Source organism: Scomber japonicus, unplaced genomic scaffold (genome assembly GCF_027409825.1).
Source record: "Scomber japonicus isolate fScoJap1 unplaced genomic scaffold, fScoJap1.pri scaffold_501, whole genome shotgun sequence".
Taxonomy (NCBI): Eukaryota; Metazoa; Chordata; class Actinopteri; order Scombriformes; family Scombridae; genus Scomber; species Scomber japonicus.
In genome coordinates this window covers 3599-9867 of record NW_026518558.1, presented here as the reverse complement: position 1 = coordinate 9867, position 6269 = coordinate 3599, and the positions used below count along the sequence as shown (strand labels likewise).

General features: G+C 44.6%; 1 long non-coding RNA gene across 1 annotated transcript; it reads left to right on the top strand.

Moving 5' to 3' along the window:
- Positions 1–1126: 1126 nt before the first annotated feature.
- Positions 1127–4504, top strand: LOC128354732 (uncharacterized). Its single transcript, XR_008321108.1, has 3 exons — positions 1127–1210; positions 4152–4316; positions 4430–4504. It is a non-coding gene; the product is annotated as an uncharacterized LOC128354732 (long non-coding RNA).
- Positions 4505–6269: the final 1765 nt, after the last annotated feature.

Sequence of the window (6269 nt, the reverse complement as noted above, 5' to 3'; positions counted from 1 at the left end):
GAGAGAGAGAGAGAGAGAGCTCGTACACACAAACATATCAATGAACAAACGACTCTGAGGCAACAACCGGCTTTAAAGCTCAATTATCCAATCTGTGTGAGATTAATTAATTGTGTCACAACCTGGTTTTCTAACAGCAGCTTAACTCTTGTTTATCAAGCAGATGATACCTTAACGGTTCCTTCCTTCTTCCCTCCCTCCTTTCCTTCTTCCCTCCCTCCTTTCCTTCTTCCTTCCCTCCTTTCCTCCTTCCTTCTTCCTCTCTCCTTTCCTTCCTTCCTTCCCTTCCTCCCTTCTGTCCGCCCTTCCTTCCTTTCCTTCCTTCCCTCCCTCCTTCCTTCTTCCTCCCTCCTTTCCTTACTACTTCCTCCCTCCTTTCCTTCCTTCTTCCTCCCTTCCTTCCTTGAACTCGAGGACAACAGTCCTATTATCTAGTGAACAGGTATTACATTATTACATTGCTGCAGTTGAAAGTACACGATGCTAACGATGCTAACAGAATACTAGCAGTAGTTGTATCTTGAACGCACCATGAGTTTAGTATTAAATAGTAAAGCAGTTTCCTTCCTTCTTCCTCCCTTCTTTCCTTCCTTCCTTCCTCCCTCCCTCCTTTCCTTCTTCCTCCCTCCCTTACTCCTTTCCTTTCTTTGTCTTTCTTTCCTTCTTTCCTCCCTTCCCTCCTTCTTTCCTTCCTCCCTCCCTCCCCCCTTTCCTTCTTCTTCCCTTCCTTTCTCCTTTCCTTCCTTCGTCTTTCTTTCCTTCTTTCCTCCCTCCTTTCCTTCCTCCCTTCCTTCTTTCCATCCTTCTTCCTCCCTTCCTTTGTCCTCCCTCCTTTCCTTCCTTCCCTCCCTCCTTCCTTCTTCCCTCCCTCCTCCCTTCTTCTTCCCTCCTTTCCTTCCTTCTTCCTCCCTCCTTTCCTTCCTTCCTTCCTTGAACTCGAGGACAACAGTCCTATTATCTAGTAAACAGATGTTTACATCGCTGCAGTTGAAAGTACATGATGCTAACGATGCTAACAGAATACTAGCAGTAGTTGTATCTTGAATGCATCATGAGTTTAGTAATCAGCGGTTTCATGTTGCTGTGTTTTCTCCTTTTTCTATTCTAGGAGTTCGCCGCACTAACAAAGGAAGTGAACGTGTGCAGGGAGCAGCTTCTGGAGAAGGAGGAGGAGATCGCCGAGCTGAAGGCCGAGAGAAACAACACACGGGTTCGTAGAGTTTACACGCACACACACACACACACACACACACACGGACACACGGACACACACACACACACACACACACACACACACACACACACACACACAATTGTTCTTAGTCTTTTAGGACAGAGGAGTCAAACTCATTTTCATTCGAGGGCCACAAACAGACCAATTTGATCTCATGTGGGCCGGATCATTATAAAGAAGGAAGGAAGGAAGGAAGGAAAGGCAGGTGGAAGGAAGGAAGGAAGGAAGGAAAGGCAGGTGGAAGGAAGGAAGGAAAGGCAGGTGGAAGGAAGGAAGGAAAGACAGGTGGAAGGAAGGAAGGAAAGACAGGTGGAAGGAAGGAAAGAATAAAAGTGAAGAAGAAAGAAAAGAAAGGAAAGGTTGGAAAAGAAGACAGGAAGGAAAGATGGAAGGAAGGATGGAAGGATGGGTGGAAGGAAGGAAAAGAAGACAGGAAGGAAGGAAGGAAGGATGGGTGGAAGGAAGGAAAAGAAGACAGGAAGGAAGGAAGGAAGGAACGAACAGAAGGAAGGAAAGATGGAAGGATGGGTGGAAGGAAGGAAAGATGGAAGGATGGGTGGAAGGAAGGAAAAGAAGACAGGCAGGAAGGAAGGAAGGAAAAAAGACAGGAATGAAAGTGGGCCGAAATGGACCCCTTGGCGGGCCGGTTCTGGCCCACGGGCCTCATGTTTGACCCCCCTGTTTTAGGACACACTGTATTATTCATTCAAACAGAAAGAGTCTAATCTCTGCATATCCTCCACCGCCGCCGCTGATGATGATGATGATGATGATGATGATGATGATGATGAGAAACGTTTGGTTTGTTCTGCACACACTTATCTAGAAATCCATTTTTCAGATTCCTGCATGTTTTGTTTTTTTTGACGTAGACGGTTGCCATAACGCCCGGCGGACAAATCGGTTTCTTGTCCTTATAATGCAAACCATTGTCACAAGCTGTGGGCGCCGCTAATTGCTCAATCATCGAAATATTTCAACCACAGATGATAAATGTCGTTACGGGGAAAAGAAGAAGAAGACTTGTGTGTTATTAGTTAATACAGTCGAAGTATGAGCGGTTTAACTCTTGCATAATCTGGTTTAAAGCAAGTTTTCTAAAAGTTTAATATCTGAGTCAGACACAGAGGTGACTAGAGGACAGTATCAGTCTGTCATGCATGATCACAGACATGTAGACAGTAAACAGAAGCAGACAGAGAAACTAAGGGTTTACTCACACCAGCTGATTTATTCCCTGGTGGGGAGTTCTGGTCCTCTGAAATGAGGCCAACCAGGAAGTAACTTAGAGCTGCATTCTATCAAAATGCCACCAGGGGGCGACCGTCTCTATACAAGTCAATGGGGAATTCACCAACTTCTCACTTGATTTCTAACCTCAGTAAACGTTTTCAAAATGTGTTTATGGTCTCAATCGCTAGTTTAAAGCCTTCTTCAATGCAGTATGATGTTCATTTGGGACATTTTGGCCTCCCTGATTTTATATGTGATGATAAAGCAGGGTATGCATTAGGGCGTGGCTACGTCCTGATTGACAGGTTGATTGACCAATGTCCTCCAGATCCAGCCCTCGCAACCAATCGCAGCCTCCCCGCTCCGCCCATGGCTCCGCCCATACTTCCGTCCATGGTCCCGCCTCATGCCCATATAAGTAGAATCCGTGTTTTTATTTTTCCCAGCATGCACCTGAAATTTTCAAGATGGCGCTGCCTAGATTGGAAACTATTGGCTTCCGAGCAGCAGTCCACAAACCAATGGGTGACGTCACGGATGTTACGTCCATTTCTTTTATACAGTCTATGTTTATACCGAGCCTGAGTACGTTTGACCCTGACAGTCCGGTTTGTTTGACTAGTGTGATCGCTCCGTACTGGGTCAGCGTACTAAACCCGGGTCCACTTCAGTTGGACCTGAGCAGTGTGTGTGATCTCTAACAGTGGCATCAATGATGCAACTATCTTATTAAATCACTGTGTTGCATTACGGCTGGTTGATATGGACACAATCAAATGTCACAATCACTTTGACTAAATGCTTCAATATCGATATTTTGACACTATTGTAGGGAGGACTATCAGCGATCAGTGAGTTTAAATAAAGCGATCACTGATCCGATCACGTCTTCTTTGTCCACGCTCCGTTTCTTAAACTCGGCTCCTCCTCATGTTCTCTATCCAGGTACATTTGTGCTGTTGAAACATTTTGCAGATGCTTCCCCACGAGGTTCTTTAGTGTTTTATCTGTCTGCCCACAACACCCACATGTTTGTTTGAATCCGACAGCTCATGATTCAATATTCAAAAAACTTTATTGTCCGTCACATCGTTTCAGCTCCAACATGTACGGATGTGATTTGAGAAATTGAAGATTTGGAGTAAAGAAGGAGAAAAAGAAGTGAAATCCTGTGGTTGCTAAGGTGGTTGCTAAGGGCTGTGTTCCGTGGTTGCTAAGGGGGGCCTTAAAGAGACAGGAGCTAAAACGGCCTGTTTCAGACAGAGGCTGAACTGAGCGGCTGCATAAAGGAGCAGTAGAAGATAAATAAGGAGTTTTTAACAGGAAATCATGTAAAGATATTCTAGTAGAGACTCAGAATATTAACATAGAGCTGGAGATGTGAAGAATCTCTGTCCCTCTATACAAAATCCTACGCAGAGAAACTTAATAGTCAGTCTTCAAAACTAGCTGTCGGATTCAAACTAACATGTCGGTGGTGTGGAACTTCTTCAGAGTAAATGAGACAGATAAAACACAAGCCATCTGTAATCTATGCAACGGGAGCATCTGCTAAAAGTTTCACCATGCAACATTGATCGGATCGGTGAATTAAGACATTACAGCCGATCTGACAAAATGCAGATGTGCAGCATGTCTGAGCCTTTCTTTCTGTCCTTGTTTTGACTCTTGCTTGTGTCCCCAGCTGCTGTTGGAGCACCTGGAGTGCCTGGTGTCCCGCCACGAGCGCAGTCTGAGGATGACGGTGGTGAAGAGACAGGCACAGTCTCCAGCAGGCGTCTCCAGTGAAGTGGAGGTCCTCAAAGCCCTGAAGTCACTTTTTGAACACCACAAAGCCCTCGATGAGAAGGTACGACAGGAGGGAATGAAGTGTGTGTGGAAGAAAAGATGCAATGAGAGAGAGATGTTAAAGATGTGTGAAGTTGTAAAGGTTTGTTAATATGTGTTCCTCATGTTTTGTAGGTAAGGGAAAGACTACGTGTTGCCTTGGAGCGATGCAGCGCTTTGGAGGAACAGCTCACCATGTCGCACAAAGAAGTAAGCAAAAACCTTCCTTCCTTCCCTCCCCTCCCTCCCTCCTTCTTTCCTTCCTTCTTCCTCCTTTCCTCCCTCCTTTCCTTCCTTTCCTTCCTTCTCCCTTCCTTCCATGACTCGAGGACAACAGGAGGGTTAACGCAACACACAGCAGAAAATGTGCAGAGATATTAGAGCTGAGCTGGTTACCATGACGATAGTTCACACATCACTTCCTGGTTCGATTAATTGAGCAGCCTTAGCACCAATCACACAAGCTTTTCCTAGTTGTAGGTCATAACTACACATGATCCTCCTTTTTAACACTTCATTCACATCAGACGGGAACATTCACATTTGCTGGAACAACTTTGGCAGCCTGGTTAATCACTTTAAATCCGTCGCTATGCTAATCTTGTCTCCTCTGCACCTGCTGAGTGATTCACTGAGGTTCAGTTTGAGTGCCAAAGCTAACATCGCTAATTCAGCAGCAAACAGATGCTCCTCACTTCTCTCTGTCACTGCTCATCATGAGGAAGCACAGAAGGGGAAATCTTACACGGTAGAACTTATGTGTAAATATTCTTTAATTATTTTTTAATGGGAAGAGTTTTAATTGTCTTTTAAAATACAGTTTTATAATATTTTTTAACCCTTACATCAGAGGTGTCAAACTCATTTTCATTCAAGGGCCACATACTGCCCAATTTAATCCCAGGTGGGCCGGATAAATTAGGAAGGAAGGGAGGAAGGAAGGAAGGAAGGAAGAGTAGACAGGAATGAAAGTCGGAAGGAATAAAGTAATGAAGGAAGAAAGGAAGGAAGAAAGGACAGAAGGAAGGAAGGAAGGACAGAAGGAAGAAAGGAAGGAAGAAAGGAAGAAAGGACAGAAGGAAGGAAGGACAGAAGGAAGAAAGGACAGAAGGAAGGAAGGACAGAAGGAAGAAAGGAAGGAAGAAAGGACAGAAGGAAGGAAGGAAGGACAGAAGCAAGGAAGGAAGGAAGAAAGGACAGAAGCAAGGAAGGACAGAAGCAAGGAAGGAAGAAAGGACAGAAGCAAGGAAGGAAGAAAGGACAGAAGGAAGGAAGAAAGGAAGGAAAGAAGGAAGGAAGAAAGGAAAGAAGGAAGGAAGGAAGGAAAAAAGGAAGGAAGGAAGGACAGAAGGAAGGAAGGAAGGAAGGAAGGAAGAAAGGAAAGAAGGAAGGAAGAAAGGACAGAAGGAAGGAAGAAAGGACAGATGGAAGGAAAGAAGGAAGGAAGAAAGGACAGATGGAAGGAAAGAAGGAAGGAAGAAAGAGAAGACAGAAAGGAAGGAAGGGAAGATGTAAGGAAAGCTAATATTGCTAATTCAGCAGTAAACAGATGCTCCTCACTTCTCTGTGTCACTGCTCATCATGAGGAAGCACAGAAGACGTGGTACTCTTTATACACAGAACAGAACTTATGTGTAAATATTCTTTAATTATTTTTAATGGTAAGGGTTTAATTGTCTTTAAAATACAGTTGTATTATATTTTTTAACCCTTACAAACTATACCACGGTGCCTACTATACCATCATTTCTACAAAACGGTACTACCATTGAACACGGTGCCAGCGGGACTAATAGTTACTGTAAAAACAAATCTGGCTTGTGAGCACCCCTGTCCCGCCCTCCGTCACTCACTAAACACAGAGAGTCACGGCAGAAGCAGCGGACCTGAGCGTCATGAGAGCAGAGCTTCAGTAACAGAACTGGTTGTTCGAATAAAAACAAATTCTCCCGCGGCCAAACTCAAAAGCGCTTTT